This window comes from Carcharodon carcharias, chromosome 3, assembly GCF_017639515.1.
Source record: "Carcharodon carcharias isolate sCarCar2 chromosome 3, sCarCar2.pri, whole genome shotgun sequence".
Lineage (NCBI taxonomy): Eukaryota > Metazoa > Chordata > Chondrichthyes > Lamniformes > Lamnidae > Carcharodon > Carcharodon carcharias.
In genome coordinates this window covers 10633578-10654468 of record NC_054469.1, presented here as the reverse complement: position 1 = coordinate 10654468, position 20891 = coordinate 10633578, and the positions used below count along the sequence as shown (strand labels likewise).

General features: G+C 43.4%; 1 long non-coding RNA gene across 1 annotated transcript; it reads right to left on the bottom strand.

Moving 5' to 3' along the window:
- Positions 1–1072: 1072 nt before the first annotated feature.
- On the bottom strand, positions 1073–13697 carry LOC121275960. The gene is made up of 3 exons (XR_005942606.1): positions 13623–13697; positions 8070–8126; positions 1073–1136 (listed from the first exon to the last, which is right to left on the bottom strand). It is a non-coding gene; the product is annotated as an uncharacterized LOC121275960 (long non-coding RNA).
- Positions 13698–20891: the final 7194 nt, after the last annotated feature.

Sequence of the window (20891 nt, the reverse complement as noted above, 5' to 3'; positions counted from 1 at the left end):
CCACGCACCATCAATTATGTAAAGCTCACCAGGTACACATCATTTATGTACAGTTGCAGAACAGGTCATTCCAATTATCTGCTGGCAGATCACTTAATTTGGAGGGGGAATGTAATTCCAGCAAGTTGGCATTTTAATGAGCATTCATGAGATGGAAATGAATGCAATTGTGGTTCCCAACATAGATCAGTGGGAAACTCAACCTGCCTTTAACACACCATCAAAGTCTGGAGAACAAAATTCCAAACTATTTTCTGTTGTTGGGAAACTAACTTTTCCATCACCTCAAATTTAGTGCCCCCACCCGCCACAATTCCCACCACTGGCAGGCGCAGAAAATTCAGCCCAGCTGTTTTAATGGCTCTGAGGTTAATTTCAAGGCTTTTATGGTAGCCTTAGAAAACCGAGTCTGTTGTATTTTATGTCTCATGAGACTTGCAGAGATGGAACCACAATGCTTCTAAAGTGTCTGCAGCAGCTTATAGCTTATTTATAGTGTCAGTAATCACAACCAAGTTTGACTAACAGCACACAGAGAACAGTTAACAGGCATGTGCGTGCACACACACACAAGCACACACATACACACACACACACACATTGAATAATTGAATCCTATGCAGTCAGCAGAGCGATGGGCACAGATGACAATTGGGGCCTCTCAAATTTATACTGCTGTTGTTTACTGCTGTCAGTGAGAGGCAAATTATTCCCATTGCCAAAAATGGGCTCAAATAACTCTAAAAGCTACGACTTACCACATTGTGCCGCTTGCTTTTTCATAATTTTTCGTTTTCTTTCCTGCTCTTCACCAATCTTCAATAGGTGTTCCAGGATCTTCTTCAGTTGTTGTTTTACTTCTAAGTGATCCTCTCCCAGCATTTTTAGCCGCTTTGCCAACTGTTGTTTCTGTTCTGGTGTTGTTGATGGGCATTTCATGGCTTCTAGCAGTTCTTGAATTTTCATTTGCTGTTGGACAAGTAGCACCTCATGGTGGTTTCGGAGGTTTTTCATTTCAATTATTTCTTTCACTTTGTCTTTCTCCTTCTGTGTCTGTTGGTTCAAGAAACCCCACAACTCTTGTACTCTCTCTGGTGTTTGGAAAGGAGTAAAATCAAAATTCAAGCGTTGGCTCCCTGTTAATAAAGAAACAATAGGAGCAATTATAGCAAAACCATATCAAAAGAAACTCTAAATACAATATAGCACAGCAGCAGCAACACCGAGATGTGGGTGAGACCAGTGGCTGGGTATAAACAACTAGATTCAGAGCAGACGGACCATGTTCAAGGAAAAAAAGAGAAAATGTCAAAATTTGAAATCTCAGGAAAGCAACTAAATGATTAGTTGGTGAACTTTTCTGTTTTGCATTTGCTCAAACTAGGAGCTGGGGAATAAAGCATTTCAATAGTAGAGAATGAATTAATAATCAGTATTAGCACATAGCACATAGGCTAGAGGTATTAATCAAAATTAATTGTACAATTTGAACTAGATTTGAAAAGAGGAAATAGAGATTTTTTACATCATGGATGGGCAGCTGTGGCCTGTTGTTTGTAATTCCTGTAGCATGTGGAAACTTCAGAACACTTCATGTGTCTTGGGGGTCATGTGTGTTAGAAGTGTATCCAGCTGTTTAAGCTTGAGCTCAGGATTTCCGAACTTGATGTGCATCTGGAGTCACTGTGCAGCATCAGGGAGGCTGAGAGTTTTTCTGGATCCCATGTTCCATGACATAGTCATCTCTTAAGGCAGTAAAAGCTGAGGATTGTAGATTGGTAGCCATCTGGAAGAAGGAAGAGGCAGGGATAATAGGAGACTTTGAGGTGCATGCCACTCTCAAACTGGTACTCAGTACTGGTGGCTGTTGGTAGTCATGATATCATGAAAGAGTACAGTCCAGACCATGGGCAAGAAACTGGACAGGAGGGAACAGTAGAGTAGAAATATAGTAGTTTAAAAAAAGGAGACATGCTGTCAAAGCTTAGTGCTTTTGAGATAATGAAAACAAGACTGAAGGGATTTGAAAAGTGAGGCTGGTGATGACTAACACAGAGCTGGATAGCGATAGCACATTTGAGGTCCTTAGAAAGTGGAAGTTAAAGATTGACCTGTAGTTAAAGAGGATAAAGGTTTTGAATGTGAGAGTTTTACAGTAATGTGCTAAAGAGTAGACACAATACCTGTAAAAAATGAATGGTTTGTGATGTCATTAAATATTCAACTGAAGAATGCTAGTTTAGTGCTGAAGAGTTGGTTGCATAGCATAAACTATTCCTTTTTTTAATATAATCTTCTCCCAACATTCTCTGATTCTCCTCTCCATTATATCAGTAAACTGTTCTTTGCCAAATGGCACTTGCTTCTAGGAAGTATCAAATCATTTCTTGACCAATCATGGATCACGAAGAGTCACACAGAACTTTCCAGCATGAAATGTGTATATGTGTAGTACCTATTCTGATAGCCTCAGTTGCAATCTGGAACTTTCTATTCAAAGAGCTAAAAAGAGATGTTGGATATATGGATAAATGTTGGATATCTGAAAAACTGGAAATGCACTCACTTAAAGTTGATGAACATTGCAAAGGGCAAAAATAACACAGGGTAATCTGAGCCCTGGGGCCAGGTTTTTGCAGAGTTGAAAGGACTTTGGAGCCATTTAAAAATGAAGGCAAGGCCCCTTTTGTCGTGCAGGTAGCCATTTTATAAGCAGTCCCATACATGTCATTGCTTACCATAGAGTTAATTGGTGTATACTGAATGAATGGGCACTGAAGTGCCATTAGTTGGCATAGAATGTATGGGGGGCCATGAAGGGTGGGTGGGTAGTGGGCAGCATGAGTTGGCTTGGAGGGTATGAGGGGCCATTGGTGGTGTGTGGGGAGCATGAATTGTCATTGAGTTGGCATGGGGCATGAAGGTGACATGGGGAGTTGGTGGGTGGGGGAGTGATGGAGTCAGAGGTGCGGGCTAGAGGGCCTAAAATGTAAGCAAGTAACTGCGACAAAGTCCTAGAGAACCAAAGGTGCCCTTTAAACCAGCCCACCTCAGCACTCGGCTGCCACTGTGGCTGCTTTGATCTGCTTCTGCAAGTGGTGGGCCCGACTCCATCCTGCACCTGCATCTGCCCCCTCTACCAGAACCAAAATTGGGTCTGACTGGACACTTTCTACCGAGGAAGGTCTGCCAAGTTGGGAAATTCCCCAACTTTAGCAACCTGCCTCATTAGCAAAAATCTAGACCCTCGGGGTGAATTTTCTCCATTTAAATATTTTCGCATCAGGACAATTTTTGGGTCTCGACCCCACTCATGTCAGCAATGCACCCTCCTGCATGATTTTCTCAGAGGCAGCTAATTAATAAACCACCTCCGAGTACATTGTACAATAAGGGATGACAGATGGACACCAGGCACAGGAGGGCCAATCAGTGCAGCTAAAGGGAAGGTGGTAGTCCCACTAAGAATGGTACGTGCCGCTTGGATGAATGGAGAAGGTGCCGCAAGATGGGGGTGCATTACTAATGCTGTAACCAACAGACAAATACCAACCCTCAGATCTATGGATCCAGCTGCAGGGGTAATACTTCCACTTGAAAGCATTTGCCTGCGGAGGTGCTGAATGAAATCTTTATGTTCCTATAAAGATCACTCTGTATGGTCATCCTGCGAGGAGCTGATCTGCAGATACAGACACTATGTACCTCCAACAAAATGCCAGTGTCCTTGGAAAATGCAGGAAAAAAGTCACGAAGCCATCCTAATAGACTTTTTCAAGATTTTGCCCCACCCACCATCCCAACCTTGGCTTCCAAACACACTTCCAGGGGCTTGGGAAGATTTGGCTCCTGGTGATCTCAGCAGGACCACTTCTCACAAGTACCACATGTCAGGAAATTTTCTATCCATAATCAGGGGTTTGCCTTCCTCTGTAACCCTTGCAACCATTGCTGTCCGTTGGTAGTGCTGGATCATAGATTTCCCTCCCACCTCTAATGTTCTGACAAAATGCCCCACCCTGAAGCATTAGCCTGTTTTTTTCTTTGAAATGCTGGCTAAATTTTCAGCATGTGAAAGATGGGAAGGTGGGGAGAAAGAACAAAAGGGAATCCTGTGATAGGGTAGATGGCAGAAGAGATTAAAATTTAAAAAGGTTTTGTGATAATGGGTGAAAAAACAAAAGATGTGTCAAGATGAGGAGTGGATGGCTGGATAGCAGCCATCTAAATGCAAAGTGAAGAAATGAAGAAGAAACGAGGAAAACCAAACCAACAAAAAGCACATGAAACAAAATGGAGGCAGAAGTTATGATATAAAATTGTTGAACTCAATGTTCAGTCCAGAAGGCAGCAGACAACTGGGTTGAAAGATGAGGTTCTGTTCTCCAGCTTGCATGGAGCTTTACTGGAACACTGAAGCAGGCCTAGGAGGACAGAAAAATCTGAGTGGGAGCAAGGTGGAGAATCAAAACAAGTGGCTGGTAGCTCAGGGCCATGTTATTGGACTGAATCGAGATGTTCTGCAAGGAGGTCACCCTGTCTGTGTTTGATCTCACCAATGTGGAGCAGACCACATCATGAGCAGTGAATACAGTATACTAATTGAAAAGTACAAGTAAATCACTGTTTCATTTGGAAAGAGTTTTTGAGGCTTTGATGTTGAGAAGGAAAGAGGTAAAAGAACAGGTGTTGCATCACCTGTGCTTGCATGGAAAGGTGCTGTAGAAAAGGGAGGGACTATTGGGGTGACAGAGGAGTGGACCTTGGTGTCACGGACAGAACTGTCCCTTCAGAATGCTCATGTAGGAAGGCAGGAGAAGATGTGCTATCTATTGGCATCAAGTTGGAGGTGGCAGAAATGGCAAAGGATGGTCTGTTGAATGCAGAGGCTGGTGGGTGGAAAGTGATCACAAGGGGAACCCTATCATGGTTCTGGGAAGGAGGGGAAGGGGTGAGAGCAGAAGTGCACAAAATAGAACAAGCACAGTGGAAACCCTGTCAACCATGCTGAGGTGAATCCTTGGCTGAGGAAAAAGGAAGATATATTGGAAGTGGTATGTTTGGAATAAGTGGCTTTAAACCCCCCTCTGATATAGTTTGAAGAATTCTATTGGCTTGTCCCTCTGTGCTTTTATTAAACAATATCTTTACTTATTTTCCAACTATTCTTTGTCTGGAACTTACCTATCATTTTATTATACCTATCCCTTTCTTCTTCTGCAAATAGAGAACAAAATATCTGTCAAGCACAAACTACAATTTTTTTCTCTTTAGTTTCCTGTACCCTTCCCCAATTTTCCTAATTTCAGATTCATCAGTTGGTCTCCAATCTCATGCAAATTGATATTCTTAATGTACAGTTTACATGACTGCATAAGATGCTGGGGCAGTGGGGTGGGGGTGAAGGGCAGGGGGGTAGGTAGAGTTAGACTGGTTAGCCCCCTGAAAATGCCACAGGGGTTACAGGCTTTTATTAACTCGTGCCTGTTCAGTGTAGTGCAGCAGCATGCCAACTTGTCCTGTCTGCTTATTATAACGATGTCTACATACAGCCAGTGCTAGCCACATTGTTAAGTGACTGCATGTATCAGCAGCGGGTCCAATAGTATTAATAACTTGCACTACTTAAAGCTAACCTCCACTACTAAATCTATCCCGCACCTCTTAAAAGGGAAGGTGCATTGTGGCTGAAGCAGATGCTGGGAGGTGTTCCGCAGTTTATTTTAACCTGGGATAAAACAGAAGAATGGCAGATTAACGTAGGTAGTGGACACTCAGGTTTTCAGACGCTATACTCAAGGTCTTCGTGGAGGAGGACGATAGGAAGAAAGATATCCTGTAAGTTCAATAGTGCAGGAGGCTCTCCAGACACGCAATGAAAATGCAGTGGGAGCAGGTAGCTGTGGAGATCAATGCCAGGAGTCCAAGCCTGAGGCCCTGGGTGCAGTACTGCAAGAGGTTTAATGACCTAAGTAGTCAAGGTTAGTGAATGCACCTTCAACTGCACCACTGGCCGTGGACACTGCTTAAATCAACACAGCGCCCGTCATTCATTCACCAACAACCTCTATCCATCATATAACATTCAAATGCTTCACCTCACCCTTACACCCTTAGCACAGTCACAGCCTCACACCCACATTCCTCAGCTTGCACACATTGACAACTATTCAAACTTGACAGCCATATCACCCAAACATACTGCACGACACTCACTGACACACTTCCCGCTCTCTGCAGAGAAGGTAATGTATAACCAGAGGTAGAAAGGAGTTAACTAAAGGGGAACAGGCATGTCAGCAAGTTCTAACATCCATGAAGGAGTCAGTGCTAGCCATTGAGAAGAGCCATTGTTGAGGCTGTGATTGTGGCAGGGCTGAATCCATAGATGGTATCCCCAAACTTAAACCTTCTTTCATCCCACTTCCCCCCTCATTCCATAATCTCTTCCAACTGAAAAGTATGTACTTTTTACTTTCTCCTCTCCCCTGACATTTTCAGATACTCAAGAACTGCAACCTATCCATGCAGTGGTGAAAAAACAGGAAAATAGTGTTGATGAAGACACACTGTCCTCTAATTTCTCACTTGCAACTAGCAGCTCAGATACTGATACTGCATGATAATACAGATGTCATGGAGGACTTCCGCAGAATGAATGCAAAATTACTTCCACCAGAATATTGGGCATTGACCTGCATGATGTGTTGCCAGTGGTCACACACCAGCTGCACATTGAGGGATTGGAATCCCTTTCAGTTCAGGTACATAACAAAGCTGATATGAGGTGTCCACAAAGCAATATGCATGAAGTCAATTATGCTCTTCACCATAGGGAAGTCTCCAATCATTGTGAACTTTTTTGTTTGTTCTGCCTGGTTCTCTCTGGCAAGAGGAAATGAAATGAAATTATAACTTTTTGTTTCATGAGCTTCAGTGGCCTCCATTATTGAACACTGGACTGCAAATTACAAGATGTTGCTAGTATCTCCAACAGCACCCTGGAAGGAGCCAGGTGCATAAAAGTTCATAGCCACGGTCATCTTTACAGTGCTTGCCCCGCTCTGAGTTTGAAATTGTGGCTACAGCAGTCAGCAGAGTCAGTGAAGACTTTCATAGTCTCAAACATTAACCATCATTGACATTCAAGTAGGAGGACTGTGCCCTGAACACCTTGGGCAGATATAACATCATGTTGAGAGCTCTTTCCCACCTTTGCCTCCCTCTTTTAGCAACTCATTCTGCTCTGTGTGGCCTCTGTTCATTTCCTTGTCATGTACAAGTCCAAGGGGAATGCCTACTAGTGCATCCATGTCTCGGAGCAACTGGTTTCTGTAGAAGCCCTGAAATCAGCATAAAGTCCTTCAGCATCTGCCACAACGTCTCCTGTAACTTGACACAACTAGAGAAAGCACCAGAAACATCATTGCAATAACAGCCAGAAGAAGTGAACAGGCAACCTGCAAGTAACTGATCCCTTTATACAGCACTAATGATGGGTTCCTTCCTGCGGCCTACCATATATTCAGCTGTGCAAGGTTAAGAGAGGGCGTAAGCTGGGGCATGGGGCTCCAAAATGGCAGCACTGGCATCAAATTGGCATTCCACACTGATAAACATCACAACCTGCCTGCTCTGCATACTTCTGCCAGAGGGATGGTGCACATGATGGCATCCAGTGCACTTCATGTCAGAAGTGCACACATGCACAATGCTTATAGAGCCATAAGGGGCCTTGTAGCATCTAAAAACGGCCATTATCGAGCTTAGCATTGTCCTGTGTATTACAATCAAGAATATAAACTGATTTTTAAATATACATAAATATATTTTTTCCTCCTTCCTAGACTAGGGTCACTAGACCCTACTTGTTGCGCAATGAACACTACCAATTAGAATCACAGGGCTTTGCACAAACAGATTTTCAAGCGTATACTAGCTCAACCATTTATTAAATAAGCTTATACTTTTTGGGGAGGGGAGGGAGATGGAAGCTAATAGTTACTTATTTCAAAAGAGTTCTTAAATTTATCTTTCAATTAAACAACTTCTTCACTTCCGGAACTTACGTGACAAATATGGTTTCTGTAGATATTCTGGTGGAACAACAAAGGGAGCTGGTATCTCTGTTAATAAAAGAAACACACTGAAAAATTTAAGCACAGTATATATTAAACTGTGGTGGACATGAACAAGAACAACTTGTATTTATAAACGCCTTTAACATAGTGAAATATTCCAAGGCATTTCACAAGAGCATTATCAAACAAAATTTGACACTAAGCCATATAAAGGAGATATTAGAACAAGTGAACAAAAGACTTGGTCAAAAGATCTAAGGAGCACCTTTAAAAGAAGAGAGAGGGAGAGAGCATTAGGGAGGGAATTCTAGAGTTTACAGTCAGCAAGTAGTACAGCATGGCAAAGGTGGAATAATAACAATTGGAGATGGACAAGAGATGAAAATTGAATGAGCACAAAGAACTTAGAGCAATATAGGACTGAAAGAGATTGCAGATATAGGGAATATCGTGCGTTTCATAACGAGATAAAGGCACCAATTGCTCATAAGAGACTGCGCAAACAAATTGTGGGTTAATTTACTAATTCTAAGCATATGTGAACAAATATTCATGGGAAAGAAATCTTGAAAGTATCAGAGCTGCAGAGCTGTGTGTCTGCACTCTGCTGAAAGCAAAAGTGAAACTAAACTGGACTGCATGACACACTTCCTTTCAAGTACCTTTCAATCACCTTGGTGGCATGGTGGCATTGTCACTGGACTGGTATTCCAGTGACCCAGTGCAATGCTCTGGAGACCTGGATTCGTAATTCCCCACAACAGCAGATGGTGGAATTTGAATTCAATCAATACAAAATTCTGGAAATTAAAACTCTAATGATGACTGTGAAACCATTGTCAATTGCTGTAAGACCCATCTGATTCACTAATGCTCTTTCGAGATGGAAATCTGCCATCCTTACCTGGTCTGACCTAGATATGACTCCAGGCCCACAGCAATGTGGTTGATTCTTAAATGCCCTCTGAAATAGCCGAGCAAGTCATTCCGTTGTGTCACAATTGCTAGAAATTGAATAAAGAATGAAACTGGACAGGCCGTCCAGCATTGATCTACGTATCGGAAATGACAATGGCAAACTCAGCCCTGTCAACCCTGAAAAAGACCACCTTATTAACATCTGGGGGCTTGTGCCAAAATTAGGAGAGCTGTTTCACAGACTAGGCAAGCAACGGCCTGACATAGTCAGACTCATGGAATCATACACACAGAATCATATTTTACACATAATGTTCCAGACACCATCAAAACCATCCCTGGGTAAGTCCTGTCCTACTGGCAGGACAGACCAAGCGGCGGAGGCGGCACAATGCTATACAGTCAGGAGAGAGTTGCCCTGGGAGTCCTCAACATTGACTCCAGACTCCCATGAAGTCTCATATCATCAGGCCAAAAATGGGCAAGGAAACTTCCGGCTGATTACCACGTACCACTAGCCCCATCCACTCTGCTGATGAATTAGTACTTCCCCGTGTTGAACGCCACTTGGAGGAAACACTGAGGGTGGCATGGGCACAGAATGTACTCTGGGCCTTCGGGCCAGGGAATCAACTGTGGTTCAATGAAGAGTGCAGGAGGGCATGCCAGGAGCAGCACCAGGCATACCTAAAAATGAGGTATCAATATGGTGAATCTACAACACAGGAATACTTGCATACTAAACAGTGTAAGCAGCATGCAACATACAGAGTTAAGCAAGCCCACAGCCAACAGATCAGATCTAAGCTCTGCAGTCCTGCCAAATAAGGCTGAAGCACTTTCAACAATCATCAGACAGAAGTGCCGAGTGGATGATCCATCTCAGCATCCTCCGGAGGTGCCCAGCATCACAAATGCCAGTGTTCAGCCAATTCAATTTACTCCTCGTGATATCAAGAAATGCTGAAGGCACTGGTTACTGCAAAGGCTATGGACTCCAACAATATTCCAGCAATAGTACTGAAGACTTGTGCTTCAGAACTTGCCACGTCACTACCCAAGCTGGTACAGTACAGCTACAACACTGGCATCTATCTGGCAATGTGGAAAATTGCCCAGGTATGTCCTGTACACAAAAATAGGAAAAATCCAACCTGACCAATTACCGCCCATTTAATCTACTCTTGATTATCAGCAAAGTGATGGAAGAGGCCATCAGCAGTGTATCAAGCGGCACTTGCATAGCGATAACCCGCCGACTGCGCTCAGTTTGGGTTCCACCAGGGTCACTCAGCTTCTGACCTCATTACAGTCTTGGTTAAAACATGGATATAATTGCTGAACTCAAGAGGTGAGGTGAGAGTGATTGCCCTTAATAAAAAGGCAGAGTTTGACCAAATGTGATAGCAAGGAGCCCCAGCCCTTGGAGTCAATGGGAATCAGGGAAACTGTCCGTTGGTTTGAGTCATACCTAGCACAAAAGAAGATGGTTGTGGTTGTTGGAGGTCAATCATCTCACTCCAAGACAGCACTGCAGGAGTTCCTCAAGGTAGTGTTCTAGGCCCAACCATCTTCAGCTGCTTCAACAATGATCTTCCATCCATCATAAGGTCAGAAGTGGGAATGTTTGCTCATGATCGCGCAATGCTCTTCGCCATTCGTAACTCCTCATAGGCTGAAGCCATCCATGTCCAAATGCAGCAAGACCTGGACAATATCCAGGCTTGGGCCGATAATGGCAAGTAATAGTAATAGCACACAAGTGCCAGGCAATGACCATTCCCAACAAAAGAGATATTCATTGACATTACCATTGCTGACTCCTCCACTATCAACATCCTGAAGGTTACCATTGACCAGAAACTGAACTAGACTAGCCATATAGTCTGCAGCTAGAAGAGCAGTTCAGAGGCTAGGAATCCCGCAACGAGTAACTCATCTCCTCACACCCCAAAGCCTGTCCACCATCTACAAGGCACAAGTCAGGAGTGGAATACTCTCCACATGCCTGAATGAGTGCAGCTCCAACAACACTCAAGAAGCACCATCCAGGACAAAGCAGCACCGTTTGATTGGCATCCTAACCACAAACATTCACTCACTCCACCACCAATGAAAGAGTGGCAGCCATGTGTACATCTACAAGATACACTGCAGGGACTCAACAAGGTTCCTTAGACAGCACCTTCCAAACCCACAACCGCTGTCAGAAGCTAAGAATCCTGGCTCCCCAAAGACTGTCCACTACCTACAAGACATAAGTCAGGAATGTGATGGAATACTCCCCATTTGCCTGGATGAGTGCAGTTCCCACAACACCCAAGAAGCTTGACACCATCCAGGACTTAGCAGCCCACTTGATTGGCACTACATCCACAAACATTCACTCCCGGCCCCACTGACGCACAGTAGCAGCAGTGTGTACCATCTACAAGATGCACTGCAGGAATTTACCAAGGCTTCTTCAATAGCACCTTCCAAACCCATGACCACTACCATCTAGAAGGACAAGGAGGGCAGATAGATGGGAATGCCACCACCTGGAAGTTCCCCTCCAATTCACTCACCATTCTGACTTGGAGATATATCGCCATTCCTTCAATGTCACTGGGTCAAAATCCTGGAACTCCCTCCCTAACTGTGGGTGTGCCTACACCACATGGACCGCAGCAGTTCAAGAAGGCAGCTCACCACCACCTTCTCAAGGGCAATTAGGGATGGACAATAAATGCTGGCCTAGCCATTGACACCCATATCACATGATTATTTTTAAAAAGGCATATTGCAACAGGGAGTGGCAAGACCATGGAGGGAGATGAAAACAAGGATGAGAATTTTAATGTCAAAGCATTGCCAGCCCAAAAGATAATATAGGTCAGCGTGCCATAAATGCAAGTATATTTGGCCATAAAATGTACATTCCGTGTTGTGGACAACCTAAGTGAAATGCACATTGTTTCTGACAATCAGTTACACTGTGGTCCAGATTTTTGTCCCTGAGTTGGGTTCCCGGCCTGGTGTACCTGAACTTTAAAAATGGCCGCCCACAGGCAGAATTTCTTTTGTCGGGGCGGATCATTGTGGGGAAGCGAGGCAACCCCAGAATGAATCTACACGCTGCCGGGTGGAAGGCAGGCTGGGTGCAAGGCCTGCCTCTGTGCAATGGTACTGTGTTTAAATAAATAAAAATTAATATTAAAACTTAAAACATCTACCTGCTCTCACCCCAACACATTCTCTAGACTCCATCCACGCCAACCTATGCCAACGCATGCCCACACCCACCCTCCACAGTTACTCACAATTGTATACCATCATAGTTACCTTCTACCACCCCCATGGCCCCTCACACCTCTTTGCCAACTTAGTGCCCCTCTACCTAAACCCATTGCCCCATACCCATATGTCAACTTAGTGCCAACTCGTGCCAACCCATTCCAACTCCATTCTAACTCACCCAATATTCTTGGATAGTTCCATGAAAGCTTTGACACTTTCTGGGTAACTTTAACAGGTATGACATTTTTGACATTTTGTAGATAACTTTGACAGATTTGACAGCTAGACAACATTTCCTTGACAGCTGGACATTTCTTTTACAGCTGGACAGTTCCTGGATGCTCCTTGACAGCTGAATAGCTCCTTACCATTTTCTTGATAGAAGGACAGTTCTTTGATAGCTGGACAGCTCTTTTACAGCTTGACAGTTCCAATGAGTTTGTGCACAAAAAGCGCATAATCTTCCAAAGTGTGCCTTACCACTGCCTAAGGTGTCCCAGGATCCTATCCAAAGGAGTACTCTGGCTATCCATAAGCATTCACCAAGTTCACATCTCCTCTTATCTTCTGCACGCTTCGTATTCCACACTCCTGTTCTTTCAAACTCCAACTTCAGTGGAGACAGCTATGATTTAAATGGCCAGCTGCCTCTGCGGATTGCACATGTGTGAACTCCAGCCCAACTCCAGTCCTGTCCCCATGAAGATGGGAAATGCTGGGTTCGAAGCGGGACTTAGAAATTTTGGCCATTTCTAGGATCTTCACAACGATGGAGAGGTTCTATGCTCTAGCGAAAATCTAGACCTGAATAAATTTGTTTGCACACCATAGTCCAGGTGTGCTGGCATTAGTGGAATTTACCTAGGCAGTTTCTGGTAAGCTTTAAGTGAAAGTGCAGATTCAGAGATTGGTTCAGCCAAGTGTATGGAGCACACTGGCAGTGGGAGCAGGAAAGTGACATTCTAGTAAAATTTAAAGGGTTGAAATAATTGAAGGAAAGTGTGACAACAGAAGTGAACAACATGCTGCAGGACTATTGGAAATCTTCTACAGGCACAGATTTGCTGATCCAGAGTGGCCTGATGGCCAGGTGTACATGCCAGGCTCTACATACGTAATGGTAAAATGCAACTAACAGGAATATTAACTGAAAATCAGCTTGCAACGCATTGAGTCCTGCAGTCTGATGGAAACAGGGTACGCTGAAATTGTAAAGCTCCTCTGTGCATACAACATATTTATTCATAGATTTTACTCATTAGGCCAATTATCTAATCATTAAGCTATCCAAAGGGCGTTCCAACATCTCGACAATTAAAGGATGTCTGCAGTTTCAGTACTTACGTTTGGGCTGTAATGGGGGTGGCAGACATTCCGGTGCTGGTAGTGACAATAGTCCTGGGGTTTTTTTTGGTGCTGTCAATTAAATAAAGGGATACACTTAGCTCAAAACCAGAACATCAAAAAATCTACTATGATATGCGCTTGGCTAGCAACTCCCACTGAAAGCACAAATACGGTAATGTTACATATGATCCTGGCAGATGAACTACATAAAGGAAATCCACAATGTGGAGTCAATTACCCTAATTTGTCTAGTGGGAAATTCATGCAATCAGACCAATGCCACATTTTGAAACAGGCAGTTGATCCATTCGTGATGATTTCTTGTCGGGTCGATCAGGTTAAAAATGCTGCCTACAAAAATATTTTTGATGGCCAGTTAGGCTTTTCAAGTCAGTAAAAAAAATTTAAACTTCAGCCATGCACTTCAGACCAAATATGTTCAGTTTTTCATTTGGCCTCTAAATGCACTGGAAGGGCAAGTAATAATTTTCACAGCTCTGGAGCCAGTATAAGGTCATGTCACATCTAAATGGCGACAAGAAGAAAATGTTCTTGAAAACCTGCATCTGGCGCATTTCCGCTGTGCTGCTGACCTTTGTCCATTCTGAATGTGAACACTGCTACCCTAGTGTGGGTGGGCACAGTGAGGAGGAAGTATCTCCTCCTTGGTATCCAGTACATGCAGATCAGTTAGTTACTCACTAGGTCTCTAATCACTACATTTTGGGAAGAGTTAACGTTTCAAGTCCGTATGACTGAAGAGTCGTATGGGCTCAAAACGTTAACTATATTTCTCTCTCCACATATGCTGTTAGACCTGCTGAGATTTTCCAGCATTTTCTGTTTTTGTCTCAGATTTCCAGCGTCCGCAGTATTTTATTTTTATTTTGCATTTTGGAAAGGATGCTCCACCATGAAATAAGTTCGGCAGTTTCTGAACTTACTTCTCACTGGCCTCAGCACTGCCCGTCCCCTTCGTTTTGGCCGGTATTCTGTTAATAAAATTAGAAAAGATACACTTAGCTCAAAACTAGAACATCAAAAAAATCTATGTACAATAAATGCTGACTGGCAAACTATCAATGAAAGTACAGATACATTAATATTACACAAAAAATAATTCTGACAGATGAACTACATAAAGGAAATTCAGAGCGTGAAGTCAGATTATCCTAATCTGTCTAGTGGGAAACTGACACGATCAGATCGCTGTCACATTTTGAAACAGTCGATCAAATCCTGGTGGTTTTGCATCGAGCAGATGAGGTTAAAATTATATCTTTTGATGGCTATTTAGGTTGTCAGTTAAGATATGTTGTTAAACCGTGGTCATGAATGTGTCCATTTCTTCCATTCTGAATCTGGATGCACTGTAAAAGCAAGCAATAGTTTTCACAGCTCTAAGGTCAATATAGCACACATTTTAGTGACCACAAGAGAAAAATGTACTCAAAAATTTGCATCTGCTGCACTGCCACTTGTGCTGCTGTTCCTTGTCCATCCTGAATATGAACACCCTTAGGCATATTGATTGATGTTGTAACAACCAGTCCTGGACGAGATCCCCAATTTGTTACATCCGGGATGGGGCCCAATTTTGTCATGATTTCTGCTGAGGAGGAGTGAGCTAGCTCCCCTCTTTATTCAACCCCCTCAGTTGGTCGCAACAAAGTTAGGTTAAAAATCCTTTCCCCATGGATACTGTATTTACTATTTATAAAGAGCCAATTTAACCAGGCTTTTTTGAGTCAAAGAATAAGTTTTTCAGTTACTAAATCCCGAGGAAAAATAATAAAATGATGTGACACACATGTACACATACTGATCAGAAATGAGAAGTTAAGAGCGCAAACATAAGTTTTTAAAAATATACAAATCAGTCCTTGGCTTGTCTGTGAATGTGGTACATTGCGGCCGTTAAGTTGGACGATTTTGGTAGAGTTGATGTTGACAAGGTTCGTAGTCTGTTTAAGACATTTGTTGGCTTGTCCCAGGAGGAGGAATCCTAGTTTTCACTGCAGGGTAACTGAAGAGGCTGTTTCTTTTTACTTATTGTCTCTGGTAAAACACACTTATGCCCCCAGCAAAAGTGAGAGAGAGAGAGAGAAATCGCCTGCTTGCCTTTGCAGGGGTGACTGACTGGTGTTTCTTCTTGTTTCTGTCACTCACAAACACTGGTTCGCAGCTAGCTTTTTAACCCATCTTTCTTGTGTATTCTGGAAGTGGAAATAATCATGTCTTGCACCCAGAGTCATTTTTCTTTCATCTCAGACCATTTTACACATTCTGAGATATAAATCAATAGGAGATGGATTTTTGGATGCCTGACGAACTGTGGGAATCAGCCTCCATTGTCTCCACAAACACAGAGGATTAAAAGTCCAGTCTTTAGCATTTTCCTTATCTTCTTTTCAAGTATCTCTGTTTGAAGTAGGCCTTGAGACCTCTTCAAACATTCTAGGTTCTCTCAGAACAGGTCTGTCAGTATAATCCACACAGGAATTTTCCAGTAAGTGGTCACTTTACATTATCCACCATCTTTTGATCAGTCTTTCCTTGTATTTCTTTTAAAAACTCAGGACTTCCTCAAAAAAAAATGTTCAATATGCCCATGGTAGTTGGTAGCTGTAGTCTGCTGTCGTGACAATGTTCAAAGAGACTTGGGTGTACTTATATAAGGAACACAGAAAGTTAGCATGCCGGTACAGCAGCCAATTGAGAAGGCAAGTGGCATGTTAACTTTTATTGCAAGGGATTGGAGTGCAAGAATAAAGAAGTCTTGCTACAATTATCCAGGGTTTTGTAATGCTACATAACACTGTGTGCAGTTTTGGTCTCCATATTTAAGGAAGTATATGCTTGCATTGGATGCCAAACAATGAAGATTCACAAAACTAGGTGAGAATGTGAATTGTGAGGAGAGTGAAAAGAGGCTTCAGGGCGATTTGGATGGTCTGAGTGAATGGGCAAGAGCATTGTAAATGGAATATAATGTGAATAAATATGATGTTATGCACTTGGATAGAAATAACAGAAAGGCTGGGTATTTCTTAAATGGTGAGAAGTTGGAAAGTGTTGACATCCAAAGGGGCCTGGTGTCCTTGTTCATGAGACACTGAAAGCTAGCATGCAGGTGCAAGAATTAGTAAGGAAGGCAAATAGAATGTTGTCCTTCATTGCAAAGAGCTTTGAGTACAGGATTAAAGATGCTTTGCTGAAATTGTATAGAGTCTTGGTGAGACTGCACCTGTACAGTTATGGTCTCCTTATCCAAGGAAGAATGTCTTTGCCATAGAGGGGGTGCAACGAAGGTTCACTAGACTGGGATGGCAGGGTTGGTCTATGAAGAGAGATTGAGGAAATGGCCCGTCTCTAGAGTTTCAAAGAGTGAGAGATGGTCTTACTGAAACTTATAAAATTCTTACAGGGCTTGACAGGGTAGATGTGGCGAGTCTAGAATCAGGGACGCAGTCTCAGAATAAGGGATAGGCCATTTAAGACTGAGATGAGGAGGCCGTTCTTCACTCAGAGGGTGGTGGATCTTTGGAATTCTCTACCCCAGAAGCTCAATCATTGCGCATGTTCAAGACAGAAATTAACATATTTCTGGGTATTAATGACATCAAGAGATATGGGGATAGTGGGGAAAAATGGTGTAAGAGGTAGATGATCAGCCATGAACTGTTTGAATAGTGAAGCAGGCTGGATGGGCCAAATGGCCTACTCCTGCTCATATTTCCTATGCTCTCATGCAAATTGATCCCTGGCATGAAGAGCTTGTCCAAATATGAGATGGTGAGTAAATTGGGCCCATGTTCTCTGCAGTTTAGTGGAATGAGATGCAATTTATTGAAACATGCAAGATTCTGAAGGACTTGATAGGGAAGATACTAATCAATGAATCTAAACCGCGGGGACACAGTCTCAGGATAAGGGACCAATCATTTAGGATTTAGGACCGAGATTAGGAGAAATTACTTCACTTAAAATTGTGTGAATTTTTGGAATTCTCTACCCAGAGGCTCCATCTTTGAATACATTTAAGACTAGGATAAATACAGATTTTTGGTCTCACAGGCAGGAAAGTGGAGTTGAAGCTCAAGAGCAGGCATGATCATATTGAATGGCAGAGCAGGCTCAAAGGGCTGTAGAATCTACTCTTGCTCCTATTTCTTGTGTTTATGTGTTCTTATTGAGGGGGGGGGGGGGGGGGGTGGTGGGGGGGGGGGGGGGGGGGGGTGGGCATGGTAAGGGGGAGGAGGATAATTTCCTGTTTTGCTTGGTATCACATTCACAAACATCAGTTACTCGCTAGGTCACTGCTGTAGGGTGGCCGAATTGTACTATTTGTGATAGAGTGGATCAGCAGACAATTTCTTAAGTAGAAACATTAAGATTATTTACAATTTACTCAGCAGCAACCAAATGTGTGTTTTCAAGTCCAACTCTATCTTCACACTGACTTTACACTCCTGTAGAGGTGGCCCACGCTATTCACACATTGGTCTATATGGATTATGTGATCTTACGTCACAGGACTATTCTTAAAGGTACAGTACAGCATTAAACAAAACCATAATTACTACAGTCACCTCTCTAATCACTATAATTTGGAAAGTATTCCTGCCAGTAAATAAATTCTGCAGTTTTGGAACTTACTAGTCGGCTGCATTGGGGTTGGCAATCCCTCCGGCAGAGCCTTATACATTGGTGGAGTGTCCAACACCTCCAATGGCCATGGTTTAGGTGGTGGGGGTGTCCGGGCCTTAGGAAAAGGGTCATAGAGCCCGTCTGTTTCTGTTAATAAAAGAGGTGAAACACATTTAGTTCAAAACTAAAAATGCAATAAAAGAATCTACTATAATAAGTATTGATCAGCAAACCATCAATGAAAGCAGTGATATTACTTAGAATTTATAGCAGTTAAATAGGCTGTTCAGCTTAACTTAACTGTGACGATGTTTATGCTCCACATGAGCCTCCTCCAACACTATTTGATCTAACTATATTAGAATATCCTTCTATTTTTAAGTATTTATTTAGTGTCCCACTTGTCACCTACTGCCCACTCAAGGTCAGGCAGCCCCCAATTAATAAAGTGCTAATCCGTCATGGTCCATCTACTTCAATGGGTGCTTGGAGTTTAGCGTCTGTGCTCAACAAGTGGGCTGAAACCACCACGCCAGGCAAGCAAACAGAAAGGAAGGAGAGCGTGCAGCATGTCATATCTCGTGGGAGGGCGGGCTGGGATTCATCCACCCCACCGTTGCATCATTGGCTCATACTTCTGGGCGCCATATTTAAATAGCACTTATACGCACATTCACTCTCTGCAGCGCAGGACTTGTCGTGGCAAGCACCAGGATGGCCTAGAGAAGAAAGAAGCCAAGTGACCCAAAGTTTAGCAACTAGGCACTGGTGGCATTCCTCCAGGCAGTCGAGGACCAACGGGAGATACTTTTCCCTTTCATGGAAGCCAGAGATTCGCCAATCTCACTACTGAGGCTTGGGAGAAGGCTACCAGTGTGGTCAGCACCAATGCTCTTCAGAAGAGGATTGCAATCCAGTACAGGAAAAGGATGAATAATCTCATCCGTTCTGCCAAGGTAATTCAACTTTATCCTCAGTGTCTACTCACATTTTCATAAGGCTATCAGGCATTCACAGGGTTACAGTCCACAATTTGATCTCACAAACTACCAGCACAAGGGATATCACCACTGATTCTCTCACAGACACTCCACCTTTTTTTTAATTCATTCACGGGATGTAGGCTTCACTGTCTGGGCCAGCATTTATTGCCCATCCCTAGTTGCCCTTGAGAAGGTGGTAATAGTGAGCTGCCTTTTTGAATTGTTGTAGTCATGTGGTGTAGGTCTTGTGACATCTGCACAAGTCCTTTCCTGAGCCATTACATAGTCTATTCAGCACACATAGAAGGCAGGCATGCTTATCATTTGTTTTGGCATCCACCTTGCGCTCAGTCATCTATCTTTATGTAGGAAAAGATCGCACTCAACAACACGGAGAGGTCATAGGCCGGAGAATGGACGCCAGAGCTCAAGCCACTCACCCACTATGAGGAGCAGGTGACAGAGCTGGCTGGCGAGGACAGCAACCGGCCTACACTGAAGGTGAGATAGGCATCCCTGAACAAGCCAGTGAAGATCCAGCCACTACTCCGCCCATCCGCCAAAACTGAGAGTGCTATTTAATGTAGGTGATTATCCAGCCAATCACTAATTGTCTCTTCTCTCTATTACAGGTGCCAGCTAGAAAAGAGGAGGCACACCACCAGCCAGGCCATCAGCCCCAGACCCCAGGCCACCTTGGATGAGGATCCTGAGGACCCATTAGATGTAGAGATATCACTGCATTCACCCACAACCTCCACCAACGCAGATGTACACAGCTCGGTGGGACCCAGATCAAGAGCATGCTCGAGGTCACCACCTGGTGAGCAAAGCATCAATTAGAGTCCACAGTATTCCATGAAAGAATAAATTAATTAAACAACTCACTAGAGGAGGAGGCTCCATAAATATTCCCATCCTCAATGAGGGAGCCCAGTGCATCAGTGCAAAAGAGTAGGCTGAAGGATTTGCAGCCATCTTCAGCTGGAAGTGATGATTGTATGATCTATCTTAGCCTCCTTCTGAGTTGCCAGCATCACTGATGCCATCCTTCAGCCAATTTGATTCACTCCACAAAAATCAAGAAACGGCTGAAGGCACTGGAAACTACCAACGCTTTTGGGCCTGACAATATTCTGGAAATAGTATTGAATTCTTGTGCTCCAGAATTAGACACTCCCATAGCCAAGCTGTTCCAATAAAGCTACAACACTGCCATCTACACGGCCAAATACCACCCCATCAGTCTACTCTCGATTATCAGCAAAGTGAAGGAAGGGTCGTCGACAGTACAATCAAGCCACATTCACTTAGAAACAACCTGCTCAGTGGCTCTCAGTTTGGGTTGCATCAGGGTCTTGCAGGTCATTCATCTCAGTCCCAGGACAACACTGCAGGAGTTCCTCAGAGTAGTGTCCAAGGCCCAACCATCTTCAGCTGCATCATTAAAGACGCTCCCTCCACCATAAGGTCAGAATTGGGGATGTTCACTGATGATTGCACAATGTTCAGCATCATTCTTAAGACAGAGATGAAGAGGAATTTCTTCACTCAAAGACTAGTAAATCTGTGGAATTCTTTTCTGCAGAGGGCTATAGAGGCTGGGTCATTAAATATATTCAAGGCTGAGATG